Below are 16,932 nucleotides of genomic sequence, written 5' to 3' on the forward strand. Positions count from 1 at the left end.
AACCTTTAAGTATATGTTGCAATAAATGTACCATGGGAAATTAACTGCTGATATTGTTTTGGCAACCCTATTACCATCTTCACCTAAATATGTCTAGTCAGTCTTCATCAGTTGTTTGGATTTGTGTCCAGGCAGACCAGAACCGAACTCCATGTTGAACTCCATGGCTCCAAGAGTCCAGTGACAAGTGGGTCAATTTTGGGTGAGTAACCCAACCAGCCCCTAACCCCCAACCCCGCCCCACCAGTCAAAGCCTTCATATGGCTCAACTACTAGAACCATTAGGTTACAAAGACTTGGAAGTTCTGAAACCCTAGACTTGCTCCACAGCCAGGCCTAGACTTCTTGGACAGGTAATTCCTTTCCAACGTGGGTCAAAAAGGTTGTCCCAGGATGCTGTGGATCTAACTCCAGAAGGATTTGTTTTGCTTGTGTATTCCTGCTGCTCACACTCATCCATTTACATGCACTGAGACCTTTCACCTGCCTGCCCCATATATTGAGCCAACATGGAGGCCACCACACTGCTAAGGGAGTGGAATATGCCTCAGGGCTACTGAAGCGGAGACATGACTTAGAACTACTTGCCCAGTTTTATGAAGAGGCCACTTGCAGTTTTCAATGCCTGGAGAGTTTGTGTATTCCATCTTTGGCGCTTCTCGCATTGGAGAGATTCCATGGAGCATTTCCAACAGCTACCACCATCCCTTCCAAGAAACTATTTGCCATCTACCTTTCTGTAATGCTGTCCTCTATGTCCAGCCCTGATAGTAACCCCTCATCCACTGAGCTGAATCAAGAAGCTTCTATCTGGGTCCTGATGGGCCTGTCCAATCATTGCTCAACCCACTGAATTCATTGATCTTCAGCAGGAACACCTGCTTCATCCTCAGTCCTATCGATGGTCATTCATTCTATTCAGCTTTGAAGAGGCTCAAGAGCCAAACACTTCAGTATTTTGTGGTGGGTCCCCTTCCTGCTCACAAGTCTTACAAGGATATGTAGGGATCTGTGCTTCTCCAGTTGAAAGTAATAAAAGAAGAACTTGAGTAGCACAACTGTTACAGAACACCTGGAAAAGCAGTCTTAGAAAACCATCAGGATCCAGGCATTGGCGGCTCAAGCTTGTACTCCTAGCTACTCAGGAGGCTGAGATCTGAGGATCATGATTCAAAGCCAGCCTGGGCAGGAAAGTCCGTGAGACTCTTATCTCCAATAAACCACCAGAAAACCAGAAGTGGCACTGTAGTTCAAGTGGTAGAGTGCTTGCCTTGAGCTAAAGAGCTGAGGGTCAGCACCCAGGCCCAGAGTTCAAGCCCCATGACCAATTAAAAAATAAATAAATAAAGGAAAGAAAACCATCAGGAACCTAAAGAGGACAAGCAGTGATAACCACAGGTCAAATCCCACCATGATGCCATGGCTGTCCCTGCCAAACACAGATGGCTACTGCCTACTCCACACCAGCGGAGCCTGCAGATCAAGTGCTTCTATCATCATTGCTACAATGCCCAGAATGAGTTCTCCAGAAAGACCTGTGAGTGACTATGCACATGTGTGCAAGTAAGATACTGAATACAAACTGACCACACTGACAAGTTGGGACTGAGTTGATATTCTGTCTTCCAGGGGAACTAGTAGAACAACTGTCTATTTTTATTTGTTTGCTTGTTTATTTGCTTATTTGTTTATGTGTTTATTATCTACTTATTAGTTGGAAATACTGGGGGTTCAACTCTAGGCCCTTTTGTTTGTTAGGTAAGTATACTTGTGAGCCATGCCCCAACGCTCATTTTGTTTTAGTTACTTTTCAGACAGAGTCCCATGCTTTAGCCCAGTGTGAGTTTTGAATTTGCATTCTCCCTATCAGTAATCTCTTGTGTGGCTGGGATTAAAGGCATGCCCTACCACTTCAGGACTCTCGACTCCTTTAAGTCTCTGAGTACAAAGAAAGCACTTTTTTTTCTCTATAGAAGATGGATTCTATAAACACAGGATAGTGATTCTCATGTTATACAATGAAAAAGAAAAATGCACTATGTGGAATTGATAACATGCAGAAGGGAATCTTCCAAGGTATTGAATCACTAAATCAAAGTCTTCTATGGTTAAACAAGTTGTTATTCCTAGCTGTACCTGGATATTTTGTTTATGCTGACTATTTATGCTTTTGCCAAGCATGGAGGATGCCTGCGTAAACCAATGCTAAGAATGAGGCTGCAAAGAATAACAGCTATGTTAGATCGCAAAATAAATATTTAAAATTTAAAATATTGTGGTGCACCAGATCAGCGGACTGAACCTAAAAATATGAACATAACAGAAAAGAGACTAATGACAGCAGCCCTATTGTATTCTCTGTCTCAAGAAGTCTTATATACTGATATAATTTATATAATTTGCTATCAGTTACATGATAAGTAAATAGGGATATCATCTCCAGCATAGTGAGGGCACTGGCAAAGAGACAGAAACTCACTCAGCTGGTAAGTGCTATGGCCAGAAGGTGCAGTAGTATAGCCTGACTTCAGAGCCTACACTACCTGTGGGGTACCTTATCATGTCTTCTGTGCATGGAGACAGGTGGGAGAGAATGTGACTTCACAGCAGCACATAAGGAAAAACAAATAAACAAATAAATGGTGGCGCACAAGTCTGCATAAGTCCTCTGGGTGATGTGGCTGGCAATAAAAGCTAATGTAATGTAGCCCCAGGCTGCAATAAAAGAAGTGTATAGAAGGAAGCTGATCACCTAGAGGCCAGCAGCCTAGATTCCGGTCTTCAGCCCTTTTCTATGAAGTACGCACTGCTGTTGGTATAGTGCTTCAGTCGAGGTGACCACTAAGGTCTCCGACCTAACACATAGGAGTGAAATTCTTATGATTTCTGCCCCAGACTGGCTTTGATCACTGCACTGGACACAGCCTGTCTTTCCTGCAGCTTAATATATGAGCATTTCATTTGTAACATCACTGCAGACAACATTCAAGTCTTGTCGACAAGACGGAAGATTATCTGTGCTCCTGATGCTGTCAGTTCACCGAAGAAAGGCTCCAGCAATTTCACTCCCTCTCTACATCCAACACAGAGCCCTTGGTTAATGAAGGATGAGGAGACTGGTTCAAAGTGAATTTCAAGCCACATCCTGCAAGTGGACTCTGTGAAGGTATCGGACAGGCAAGGAAAAGGATGCTGCTATAGTCTCGATCTTGAACATCTCCCAGAAAGTTAGGTCTACAGTGGGGTGCTACAGGATGGGGGGCTGTGGGACCTGGGTCTCCTCCTCTTCCCTTTCTCTACTCCCTGGTGATAAAGTGAGCAATTCTGCTCCATCACACACTCCTACCATCAAGTGCAACCTCGCCATAGGTCCAAAGCAAAAGGGCTGACCAATCTAGATTGAAACCTTCCAAAAGGGAAGCCTGCAGAAACATTTTCTGCTTTACAAATACATTATTTCAGAGGTTTTTTTATGTCATTGTGGAAAGGTTGCTTTCATAAACATCTTCTCAGTCTGTCCTCTGAAGAGACATAGAAAGGTAGATGCTGAGAAGATGACTATAAAGTAGGTCAGCTCTGAACTCTAGGATCAAATGGTACATGTTGCAGAATGCTATCAAATGGCATAGCAAATAACATTGGGCTGACTGTGGACTTCCACGCAAGGTGTTTGTGAAAGGTCTCATAAAGAGTTCTCGCAAGTTAGCTAGGCAAGCTTATACTAGAATATATGTAAGTATATCTAGATAGAATTCTAGATATCTAGACAGACTGACTGATAGACTTATACCTATAATATATAGATACATAGATACATGTATGGTTCTGTATGTATCTACATCTGTGTATATATACACACATGTATATGTATCTATCTACATATATATGAAGTATTTTTTTAGAAATCCAACCATGAATTCATCTACAAAATGTAACTGTTTTAAATAAAAGCACTCACAGATGCAATTCAAACCTGTACATGTGTGTGCGCACGCATACACACACACACACACACACACACACACACACACACACACCTTTTTTTGCTCAGGGACTGTGAAATGTGACTGGGTTAAAAGCCAAGAAAACACATCATTTCTCTGTCATCTGTCTCTAAATGACTATGTAGCCTTGGCCAAGTATGAGTTCTTCTCTGGATGTCTGGACCTTTTTCTCCTCCTCCTCGTTGATTGGAAAGGCTGGGGACTCAAGAAATGACTTCATGTACCTGAGTCCTGAGAGTTCAACTTGATTTAAACTGGGTCCTCTGCACTCATTGCAGAAAGTGGCACATCCAGTCAGACATAACCACAGAGCAACTGGGAGAGGGCATCTCCCTTAACATGCCGTTTGTTAAAGGGAGTAATGACAGGTCAGCAAGTAAGAGAGGCAAAGATGGCACAAGGCCTGGATGCTGTATGTCATCAGGCTTGCTGAAGCTATGAACGGCGGGAGTATACTGACACCGCATCCAAGCTTTGGGGTTAGGGGGAGGATCCCATTTCGTTCAGTTACCAACTGTAAGGAGCTGGAAAAGTCTATTTTATTACTGCTCATAAGGTGCTGGCCAAGAATGTAGGTGTGGTTCAAGTGGGACAGCTCTAGCCATGAGCAAGAATGCCAAGTGAAAGTTCAAGTATAGGTACACACACACACACACACACACACACACACACACACACACACACACACACACACACACACACACACACGGGGGAGAGAAGATACTGGTCATAATCTTCATAGTTCAACCTTTAATTATACTCAATAGTAAATCCTATATTGTATATAATCTTTTTAGCAGTATCCAGAAACTACCCATGTGCTCAAACAAACAACTACTACCCAATCCCAGGTTTAAAAACAACTGTAGGGCCACTCAGGAGGTGGGGAAAAGGTGTTGGGAAACTAAATGTTACTCAGTTATAGTTAGTTACCAAAGTTACCACAGAAGTAAGTCACCAGAGCAGAGCACTTTAGCTCCTCCTTCACCCAAAGGAGCATTTCAATGAACAGAGTTAATGGACCACCCGTCCTCCTCACAGGTACTCTGAGAGGCAGTTAGCAGGCTGGCATCGGGATTTTTAAGATACTGTAAGTTTACTAGCAAAAAAGAAAGCTTGCTGAGAGAAGAGATGTAGAGGGGCTGGGAAAGTGGCTCAGTGGTAGAGTACTTCATGCTTGCCTGGCATGCATGAAGCCCTGGGTTCAATTCCTCAGTAACACATACACAGAAAAAAAAAGCCAGAAATGGCACTGTGGCTCAAGTGGCAGGGAGCTAGCCTTGAGCAAAAGGCCCTGAGTTCAAGCCCTAGGCCTGGCAAAAAAAAGATGGAGAAATCTTAGAAGATCTTTGAGACTGTGTACAATTTCTGACAAGTGGAAGATTAGGGATTAGTGGAAAAAATAAAGGCTATTTATTGCCTGTAATCATCAGGACATTTTTAGAATAAGACTATACTTTCCAATAATAATAATAATAATAGTGATGATGATGGAGCTCACAGTGGAGTCATCAACCCAGCTCTTCTGTCCTGCCATGTTGCCTACAAGAACTAGAGAGGTCCCAGCATGTGACCCCCATCCATCCAGAACAGGAACTTGTGAACCTCAGGTCACAGCTTCATCTCACCCTTCCAAGATTAGACAAAGGTCCTCCATCCCTGGCCAAGCACTCCCCCTCTTCTGAAACTCAGAAAGAACAGTCCTGCATTCCTGCATTGTGGCAGAATCAATAAGGTCTGAATACAACACCTACATGTAGTAGGACCTCCTCCCTTTTCCAAGCAGACCCAGGCAGATATTCCTGTCCACTTCCAGACCCCGACAGGAAGGAGCTGGGGCCTAGGTTGGGAACAGGTGCCACAAGCAGGCCACAGATGGGAAACAACAGAACCCAGGAAGACCCGGGAACCTTGGAAAGGCCCAGCCTGGCTGTGCTAGTGGGTGTGAAAACAGTTGGAAAACCATCCAGGGTGGGGAGAGAATGAGGCTCCAGTTATTTTTGATAACAGGAGGCCAAAGCACTATGCATCTGCCAGGGCAGCTGGAGGACAGGAACCATGAGGCCAAAGGCATCATCTTCAGCTGCTGTCTCTTCCTGAGTTCATATTGTCACTGCTCAAACCCCTTAAGATCCCAAACTACCTTTACCTGGAAAAACAAACAGGAACGGTCTTTCAAAAATGGAGGCAATTTATCAAGAGACTAATTATCTTTTAAGCCAGTCTAGAATAGTAATGAGGCTCCTCTTAGCGGATGGCAAACCTGTGGGGGATATTTCCACCACGCCTGCGCAGCCAGCTATCCTAGTCAGCTATTACTTCAGGGTAACTTCCCACAGCACCCCGTAGGTGCAGGGAACAGAGGGTAAACATGCAGAAGTCGGAAGGAGGCACGCATTGTCCAAAATCTAAAACCTCAACTGCCTGTTGACTACTGGAAATGGCAGAGGCACGGATCACTTAAATTCAGCAAGCCATTCATAAAATAAAAAGAACAGGCAGGCACCAGTGGTGTGTCACCGAAGGAAACATTCATCGTAGGCTTTGGCATCTCATCATTGTCATTAGTGAATGAAACTGAACCCCAGGTTTAGGTTCAGAGACAGAGAAAGGACCACAGCATGTGTGGCGAGCATGAGCTAGCATCGGACTCAATGTTTATTTTGATAATAATCCTAGAACACAGATATCCTATGAGGTCAAGTTTTACAGAGAAGGTCTCTTGAGTCTCTGAGAAGCTGTGTCCCATATTTGAAAGCAAAGAAGTTGGAATGCAGAAGCCTTTAACAGCAGGTCAGAGTAGGGACTAGGCTGAAGTAAATGGAGCTGCACAAACTCTCTCAGTCATCAAAATAAATGATATGTAACGCTACATTTTTTGAAAAGATCGAGAGGGAGAAAAAATAAATCAATGATGAACAACAACAACAACAACAAAATCAAAGTTTTAAAGCAGGACAGGCTCTAACTCTGTGGACTCCACACCTAGGCCTCATTTCTGGGCCTCTTCTTTGGAGTCAGCCACCATACTTAAATAACTGGCTGAAGCATCAGGGATGATGGAAACCATGCGGAGCATCTCAAGATGTGTTCATGGGTAAAACATTCCCCAGGAGCTACAGTGGGGGCTGAGTACCCTGTAGTTTGATCCCCTGAGCCAATTCCCTGCTTTCCTCCAAGCTCAGGCTTTCAAAGAAGGTCATGCTGGTAAGCAGGGACCCTAACTCTATTTACATGGACTGAGCCCAGATCTCTGCATTTTCAACGAGGACCAGGGAGGAGCATCTCCAACCCCTGTGTGGAGCTGCTCTCCTTGGTAATCCTCACATGGGATGAACCCCCCCCCCCCCCGGCCTGAAGCCATTGTCTCCTAGCAAATTGAAGGCAGAGAAGTACTCTTTGCTCATGAAAATTATTCTAATGCAGAGGGCCATGTCAGGGGAATTTCTGACAAATGGAAGCTTGGGGATTAGTGGGAAAGTAAAGGCTATTCACTGCATGTAACAATCAAGACACTTTTGGAATTAGACTATATTTTCACAATAATAATAATAGTGAGAAGGAGGAGGAGGAGGAGGAAGAGGAGGAGGAGGAGGAGGAGGAGGAGGAGGAGGAGGAGGAGGAGGAGGAGGAGGAGGAGGAGGAGGAGGAGGAGGAGGAGGAGGAGGAGGGAGAAAGTTGTCCATAGCAATTGTCTGAACTCAGTATCCCAAACACCCTACATGAGGATTTTGAGAGACAGAGATAAAATGTGAGAGACCTGGAATCAGCGAGCCTTGAGAAATAGTATCATGAAGTCTCTCTCATACTCTGGCTTTTCTTCCCCCTCTTCCTTCTCTCCTGTGTCCCACCCCTATCTCATTTAATATCCTGCTATTCCAATGCTGTGCTTGAGCAGAGACTAGACCTAGGAACTAAGAGACTGCTATGCTTCATCTCAATAATATATCCCAGAAAACTGCCAAGTGTCCGATTAAACCAAATATCAACAGTAGTTTGCCTCCAGTGTGGATTTTTCATAGCATTTGGAATTTAAAATGGCTTTTTTTTTAAAGTTAAGTAAACTATTCAGTGGTAAGTGAGCATTGGTTTACAAAACACTTTGTCTTACTTTCCACTGAGTGACTTAATACTCCTTCCCATAATCCATTTACATTGATCCTTTCCACATCAACTGTCTACACATTCCAGCACAGCTCTGAGCTACAAAGAACTCCACTGCTAAACCACTAGGGAAGCAACTGAACTCAGTTTAAAAGGGGGAAAAAAAAGTATCCACTTATGACAGTACTTATTTTAATAGAGCTTCCTCTTAATTATAATATAGCATTCGTTTTTCCTTTCATTCTTCTGAACTTCTCCATAATGACACTATCACACAGTAACAAATATAAATCTGTGCAGCCTGTAATATGCAGTTTAATCATAAGCTGTAATTTCCATATCACTGAGAGGAAAAATCAAATGATTAAATGCCAATGCACGAGGACCAATACTGAATTAAATGTTACTAGCAACTGAGGTTGAGTTTGGGACAAGCATCTCAAGAATGGTTTGAAGGCAACCATAAAACATTTAGTTATAATAAAATTCTATATCCAGATGTAAATATAAAATTCTATATCCAGATGTAAATATAAGTCCTAGTACTATCCATTTGTTTGTTTTTAAGTTAGAAATATCTCTCAAGTGTCTTCCAATGCTCTCGAAAGAACAGACAACGACATAAAAAGCCGTCTAATAATTCGCTTCTTTATTCATCATCAGTCAGAAATGGTGCTCTTCCTACCAGAAAATAAAAATCCGAAAATCCTCCCAGATCACAGCAAACGACCCCGGTTTATCCCACACCCCAACCCCTCCAATATCAAGTGATAGAGTTTCCCACCTTTCTAACAAAGTCCAAGGCGGAGAAGAAGAGGCTGCCGTCAAGGAAAACCCGCCCACTCATCCAAACACACTGCTGGAGCCGGAGCCTGAACCACAACTAGATCGAATTCGGCCCCTCCCCGAGGTACAGACCAGGCTGGTGGTAACAAAACAGCTTTTCATGGTGCCCTCAAAAGCAGATGGGCCCCACGCAAAGTTGGAGAAGGACATCATTGCCCTCTAGTGGCCACAAGTGCAATCTTCCGCAAAGGAGACCATTTCCAGAGATGCACAAGGCATTCAATGTCAGGGCAAAAATTATTGCAGAAAGATGTTTAACTGTCCTCCTCAAGTGTTTTCTTTAGCCTTTCCTGGTCATAGAGGAGTCTTTGAGTAACTGTTACAGTCACCCTGACGGTACAACGGCTCAGGTATCCCACTGGGGTGTTAGGATGAGTCCCTTATCTAGCTTTATTGTCATTGAATTTTCATTTTGTTTCTCGTTTTTCTTTTGAGCAAACCTGTTGAGGGTTTTCCTCCCTAATGAGTTAAGCCACAAGTTTATGTAGGCCAAATATCTCTATGCATTTCAGAGGCATTAACTTTGAGTTGGAAATACAGAGCAGAAGTTCTCCTGTTGCTAACTCTTCTCAAAAAAAAAAAAAAAAAAAAAAACAACGGCCCACTTTGTAAGGGAGAAATTCAGCCCAAGTATATTTCACTCCTGCAAATTATAGGCTAAATCATACACAGTGCTCAAAATCTTTAGGGGAAAAACTCGGGAATCTGTACTCATTCTCCAAATCTGATGATTCCAAAGAAATGATTCCTACCTACTTTTCAATTCCACACAACACTATTGTATTATCTAGTATTATTTTATAATTGGGCAAGGCCAAGGACCCAAGAGAACATTTTTCAAGGTTGAAAATAAACTCAAAAATTATTATGCTCCTGGAACTTCTTCCTGTATCTGAAAACTAAAATCAGGTATGGCAGATCTGCTTTTAAGTGGTTCTGGGTTAAAAGGAGGTTTGAATATAGCCGGTCATAGTTTATGTGAACTGCCAGCCTCCTAAGCTACTCGTATTTAAAGGCAAGGTTTCAAGGCACATGAAGCTTCTATGTGCACAGAGTTGGCATTATAAATCAGGCTATGAGGTCAAAGTCATGGCGTTTCCCATATGAGGGTCCTCAAACTAGACTCTTGACAAAGCTGCCATGTAATTCTATTCAAAGTGAAAGAAAAACCATGAGTTATGAAGACATGGGCATTAAAAGAGCATGAAATTGAAATGTAGTCTCCTACCCCTCCCCCCCAATCATGACTTGGAGGTCCAACTCTACCCACCGCCTCAAAACACAAACAAGCAATCAAGCACACACACGTGAACCCATCACAGCAGAAGAGAAATATAAGTTCTGCGTTATAACCAAAGGGAAAAAAAAGGAAAAGAAAAATAATAGAGTACCAACTTTAACAAAAAAAGAAAGTCAAATTAACAAAAGATTGCATCTTAATTGAAAAGAGAATTTAGGTTTCTAGTAATTTTACTGTCTACTGTTCTGATAAGAATGTGGAATGTAATGAAAGTTCTGAAGAGCTATCAAGATGGCCCACTGCTTCTATTTAAACTACTTTAAAGGCCAATTTTCCCCCCCTCTATATGCAATAAACCCAGCTGGAATAGATCTGCATTCTTGAACCTTTGGGTGCATTTGTTCACTTGGCTCCAACCCCTCCCACAGGGGTGGGGCCGGCGATTTCTTGTCTTCTTTTCCAAACATTGACAAATAAACTGATTAGAAATGTGCACACTCGGAACTAACAACTCAACTGATGGCAGTAATTATTATCTATCCCAATAAAGAATGGATGCAAAATGTATTTGAGGCATTCATTTGCCAAGTTCCCCTAAAAAAGCATGAAAGGAAGCTTTAGTCTCGCTCTAGCAAAAGTTTTCTGGCCATCGAAGGCCTTCTTCCCGTCTCTCCTGAACACCATTCGCATTCCTTTGTACTAAGGGTAGGATTTCAGCCTTGCAGGGAGGATAGAATTCCGGGGCCTACTGGCCAAGTCTAAAACTTGGAATCAGTGCATCTGTTTAAGGCACTTAACAAGACTGGAGCTCCCCAGTACCCCCCTCTCTTAGTCACCACCGTGACCCTGGGCTCTGTAACTTTTATTCCTTTGTTCTTCTAGAGGACTACCAGACTCCCTAGAGCTGAGATTCTGCAGCTACTTTCTTGTACCTCTCTCTGTACCTCGGTGGTTCTTTGTGTTGTTGTTGTTGATTTGTTTGTTCGGTTTGGTTTGTGTAGGAACAATCATTCCTAGATTAATTAAACGAAAGTCAGTCCCTTCTCTTTTCCTGTCTTTTTTTTTTTAACAAGGCTCTAGCGATCATAGCCCAGGCTGGCTGAAACACTGATGTGGAGCTAAAGAATCCTCGCTCCTGAGAATGCATCTGCACAGAGCAAAAGAGAGAGAGAGAGAGAGAGAGAGAGAGAGAGAGAGAGAGAGAGAGAGAGAGAGCGCCTTGGCACTCCGCAAAACCGTCGATGCCTGCTAGCTGCAAGCCGGGAGTACTAAAGAAATTGATCCTTCCTCTCGCGCCAGATTAATTATCGTTGCATCTCTGTGATTAAACCGAAAACTTACGCCCTGGCTGATATTGAACCGATAGGAAAGATCAGAAGAAACGGCAGAAGACGTGTGAGAGCCACCGGAACACTTTAGGAGGAAAACTGAAGGGAAAAGATTTTAGGCGAAGCTAGACCTCCATGACCAGGGGTTCAAGAACAGCCCCCTCTCCCGCAGCGCCCCCCCCCCCCGCACACACCCCTCCACTCCTATCCCTTAGGGACGACCCCCCGTCATGCAAGGAACCACACTAATGAATAATTAAAAGATGCAACGTCTGCACCGCAGGACGACGGCCCGCGAAAATCCCTGCTGCATGATGAGCAAAAGCAACAGGGTTTTTCCTCCAACATCTAGAAAAATCTCTCATCCGCGCGAGCCAGGCGCGCCAAACCCTGGCAAAATCGGAGCCCTGGCAAGCAAAGAGACTAGGAAGCTGGATGGACCCGCGAGCCCCTGAACCCCACTTTCTCTAGTGTGGGGGGGTGGGGTCTCTTGGTTTCCCAACGCCCAGGCCGACCCTCCCAAAGCTCCTCCGGGATGGGTGAGAGGGAATCGCAGTCAGGGTGCAAAGGGCCCCGGAGCTTTGGAGAGGTTGGGCGCGCGCTCGGAGAGGCGGCGGCGGCGGCGGCGGCGGCAGCGGGCTTCGGGTGGGGATGGAGGCGGAGAGGTTGAGGGGCGCGGGGCGTTGGGGGGGGGGGAAGGATCGGTTCGTAAAGTTAACGTGGACCTTGGCAGGCTTCACCCAACCCAAGCCAAAGGACCAGCCCCGAGTCTTGAGTAGCTCTCGGATTTGACCGCTGAGCTGCTGGCTGGGAAAGGCGGCAGATCGAAACCCCGACACTTGGGTTTGGGGGGTGCTGGAGCGCTCCGCGGCCCGCGAGAGCCGCAGTGAGCGGACTCCAACCCACGCTAGCGGAGCGCTGCGGGGAATCGCCGCTCTCAGCCTCCTTCCTTTTTCACGGGGTTACCCACCCCCCCTCCTTATCCCCGGGGGACAATCTCCACCGTGGTGGGGGAGTGGGGGGGGCTGTGGCACTAGAGAGCCTTCTGCAGTGATCTAGAAAGGGGAAGGGAGTGGAGGGGGCACCTGGGAGGATCCCCCGCAGCTCGGCTCGGCTCTGCAGTCTTCTTGCTCCAGCCCAGTGCAACTCTCCCCCCTCCACCCCGGTACTAGGGTCCTCCACACACCCCAGGAAAAATAAAGAAATAAAAAGGCCCGAGCTGGGGAAGAGTCCTGGAGCGCACATCTGGCGCCTCTGTCCACTGCGCTGCCCTCGCCCACCGCGGCTCCTCTCCCTCTCTCTCTCTCTCTCTCTCTCTCTCTCTCTCTCTCTCTCTCTCTCTCTCTCTCTCTCTCTCTCTCTCTCTCTCTCTCTCTCTCAATTCCTGATTTTGTTTTTTTTTTTCTTTTTTTTTTCCAAAAGAAAAACCACACATCTTTAACCATCACCCCGCTTGGCGCTTCGCATTCATGAAGCCTAATAATTCCGGGCAGACTCCAGCACATCCACACCCCCCACCCCAGTCAAATCCTTCCCCCCCCCCCCATCTCACCACCGCTCCGCCGCCGCCGCCACTCCGAGGAAGGAAGGGACGGACGGGCAGCGCGCTCACCTGGGGCCCTGGCGGGCGGACGCGACCTCCGGGCCCGCGGTCCCCGGCGCGGGGCGAGCGCAGCGGTGCCAGCCCCAGCCCCAGTCCGCGGGTCCCATTCACAAGTCGGCGGCGGCTCCGAGCGGCCCCCGCGGCGCGCGTTCCCCGGCCGGCGACGCTCCCCCACGGCTGGCGGCGGCCGCGGAATGAGCCGCCGAGCGCGCTAGTGGCAGGAATGAGAAACCGGGCTGGGGCGGGGGGGGGGGGGGAGTGGAGGAGGAGAAGGATGGGGGGGGAGAGGAGGAGGGGGAAGAGAGGGAGGAGGGAGGCCGCGGCTGGGAGGGGAGGAAAGGGCGGGGGACGGAGAGGAGCCGAGGCGGCGGGCGCAGGGCCTGGCGGAGACTACGGGGGTGAGGTGGGGGGGCGCTCCCCTCCCTGCCCCCTCCCCAGGGGTGCCAACCTCTGGATCCGCGGCGGGTCCTCCTCCCCCCCCCCCGCCCCACGCACACACACACACACACACACACTCCCCGGGTCTGGGCGCTCCCACTCCCGCGGGGCTCCCACAGACACTAGAGCGACTGAAGTTGGCTCCAGGGACGCACAGCCAATCAGGGAGGGCGACGGAGGAAAGAGATCCAGGACCCCCCCTCCCGCCCCGACACACACACACACACACACACACACACACACAATTCCTCCTCTCCCCCACCCCCACCCCCAAATCCTCTCCAGCTGGTCCGGCTGGGTCTGCGCCTGGCCGACCGCGGGGTGGAGGAAGGCATCGTGAAGTCGGGGGACCGGGTGTGGGGGGGAACCTAAGCGGGAATCGGGGAGCGCAGCCGACTCTTTCGACGACCCTCCCTCCGCACAGCCCTCCACGTCGCCGACTCCGGCCCAGCCCCCTCCTTTCACCCCCAAACCTCCATTCCTGGCCAACTCTGCTAGCGGCGCTGGTGGAGGAGCCACCGGGAAGACTTCGGACTTGGGGAGATCTGTCTTGCTCTCTCCATCGGCTTCCCATCTCCCCCATACACACTCTCTCTCTCTCTCTCTCTCTCTCTCTCTCTTCTCTCTCTCTCTCTCTCTCTCTCTCTCTCTCTCTCTCTCTCTCTCTCTCTCTCTCTCTCTCTCTCTCTCTCTCTCTCTCTCTCTCTCTCACACACACACACACACGAACACGCGCGCGCACACACGCCCCCGAGGGGACGCAGGGGGCGCCTCGCCGGGGTCGGCCCTGTGTCGGCCTCCTTTTCCAAAAGGAGACCCCCGGGGCTCTAGCTCCAGCCTGATACCGGGGTCCCCCCTTCCGCCCCCCCCCCCCGCGCCGCCCGCCCCGGGAAATGTCACTTGTTGCCTCCCCTGTCATTAGCCGGAGAGCCCCCCGCGGAGAGTGCGCCCTTCCCCCGGAGGGCCTAAGGAGTGAAATGCAGGCAACCTCCACGGGGTCTCCCGCGTACCCCACTCGTGGGAGGACCCACTATTGGAGGGAGAGAGTCCCCAGCCGGCTGGGGCCCTGCTTTGCGAAGTCACGGGGAGAAAAAGGGGCAGGCGGATCGCTTCTTGGGACTCATGCGAACGACTGGGTAGGGTGCTGGTGGGACCGTACGATCGAGAGCCACGATGCCCACGTGGAGAACCCCCCGGTCTGGGACAAGTTTCCAGAGTGGGGTGGGGCGAGGTGGCTGGAGACGAGCTGGAGACCCGGCGCAAATGGGTAACGCGTGTCAAGGAACCACCGGGAGGGAACCGAATAGGAGCAGTGGCAGAGCCCGGAGAGCGGAGGAGGGTGAGAGGTTTGGGAGGGGAAAACGGGGAGCTGCGTGCACGCACTCCGAAAAAGAGGAGTGGGGATGGGGAGCCCGCAAGTTACAAGGAAAAACAGGCCCCCAAAGCAAGAGGAAACCTGGAGCTAGCGCGCCCAGAGGAGGGCATCCAGTTCCTCGTGACTCCAGTCCTTGGCCGCCAGCCTTGCGGGGAGGGGGGTTTCTGATCGCACAAGGCTTCTTGGGAAACAAGAAGAGGGACAGACAAGGGTGCTGGCGGGACCACCAGAGTATCTGCCTCTTACTGGTGTTTTGCGGGGGGAGGAAACTCCGAGATCCCTGTGAACTGGGGGTGTATGTCTGCGCCCCTTTCCCACTCCAAGCCTTGCGCGGGAAGGATGCGTCTGTCACTCTGGCTGTAGATTTTGGCCTTTAGATTGTCCGTCCCTCTTCTGGAAGAGGAGGGCGCTAAGTTTCCAGTTATCCCCTTCCTTCATCCTTCCCTCCGTGTCTCTCCACACCCACCGGCGGCCAAGACGCTAAACCTCCGGATTGCCAATACCCTCTGATCGCCGGGACTCAGGCTGTTGTTCGGGCGGTCGGGGGGACCGAGTGTTTCTCTGCAGAGTGTGTTTGTACTGCCACTCACTTTTCTTTGGGTTCTGGACCTAAGCTTGCTTCGCTCCCCACCCCACCCTACTCCGAGTCCTATTAACAGTTATCTTTTCTTGGATCACAGAGATCTACCTTATAGCCTAACCCTTTCGATCTCCAAAGTCCTTGCCAAAAAATCTCCACTCCCCAGGAGCCTAGCAATCCAATGGGGTGCTCAGATCTCCTTTTGTTTTCTCCCTTCAGTGAAATTACAACTCTGAGAGGAGGATACAGGATGCTCACTGTCTCTTGGAGATCATTTCAATTTTGTTTGCTCTTGTGTTGGCTACAAATTATTGCCCGGATTATTCCATCCAGGCCTTGTGTGGGGCATACAAGGGAATTTGGAGCTTTCCTCAATCTCGTAGTAAGTTACAAAGATACTTAGGTTCTTAAGATACTTAGGGTGTCTCTTGATCCACAGGGATAGTCTCTTTAACTCCAGTGCTGAAGCCCAACCAAGGATGCATTTGTTCCCATGTTATCTGATGTTAGCCTTCTGCTTTCTGGTCGGAATTCATCAAATGGCAACAGTTGTTTTGCAGGCCATCCATTTCAGGAAGGTAGCACCCGCCAATTGCTTTTTAGCAAGTTCAAAATTGCTTCGTAGGTTTCCACGACGTGGGACATTTTCGGAGCAAGCTCCTTGTGTGGCAGTGATGGCTATTGCTTTGTACAACCCAACAATTCTGTGACTAGAATTCTCAAGAGAACAGAAAACGAGCATATTACACAAAGACAGACCTGGAATGTTCGTAACAACCCCATTCACCTCAGCCACTCATGGAACACAATCCAAATACCCACCTACTGATGACTGCATCAACAGGAGATGGTGGGTCACCTGGTGGAATATTATTTAGCGATAGAAAAGGAAGCAATACTGGTGCTGCAGTTGCACCACGAATGGCCTTACAAAACGTTTGCAGAAAGACAGATGCAACACTACATACTGCGGAAATCTATTAACAGGAAATGTCTACAAAAAGCCAACTATAAAGAGAGTCAGCAAACCAGTGCCATCTTGAACCTAAAGGTATGAATAGGATTAAATGGGATAGGATGGAACTTTTTGTTGGATAATGGAAATGTTCTGAGACTGGTGAGCACTGATGGTTGTGCAAGTGTATAAAATTTTGCTTTAAAAATCCATTGTCATTTTTAAAAAGAGAGAGTTCACACTTTTATCCTCAGAATTTCTGTAACCTGTAGCTAAGCCCCTAAGGGAAACCATTTTGTGCAAGGTGGTTTTAAAGAATAACATATATATATATATATGTATATATATATATATATACACATATATATGTATGGAAGGAAAAAGTGTAGTTCTTATGAAGAGATAACCATTCTTCTATTCAGCAAGTTCTATTTTGGCAACTGTATTGGAGAGTTTTAT

At 47.7% G+C, this 16,932-nt stretch overlaps 1 protein-coding gene across 3 annotated transcripts in view; it reads right to left on the reverse strand.

Moving 5' to 3' along the window:
* Positions 1–14,130, reverse strand: part of Cdh11 (cadherin 11) — a 145,316-nt gene extending 131,186 nt beyond the window's left edge. Inside the window, exon 1 of one of the 3 annotated variants that reach the window (XM_069992450.1) lies at positions 14,037–14,130. The gene's annotated coding sequence lies outside the window, so the exon portion shown is untranslated. Of the gene's footprint in view, positions 1–8,892; positions 8,964–13,134; positions 13,304–14,036 lie in introns of those variants that run through there. The other 2 variants (XM_069992449.1, XM_069992451.1) reach the window with 2 other exon arrangements.
* Between the last annotated feature and the right edge of the window lie 2,802 nt (positions 14,131–16,932).

Source organism: Dipodomys merriami, unplaced genomic scaffold (genome assembly GCF_024711535.1).
Source record: "Dipodomys merriami isolate MVZ:Mamm:240054 unplaced genomic scaffold, mDipMer1.0.p SCAF_41, whole genome shotgun sequence".
Classification (NCBI taxonomy): Eukaryota; Metazoa; Chordata; class Mammalia; order Rodentia; family Heteromyidae; genus Dipodomys; species Dipodomys merriami.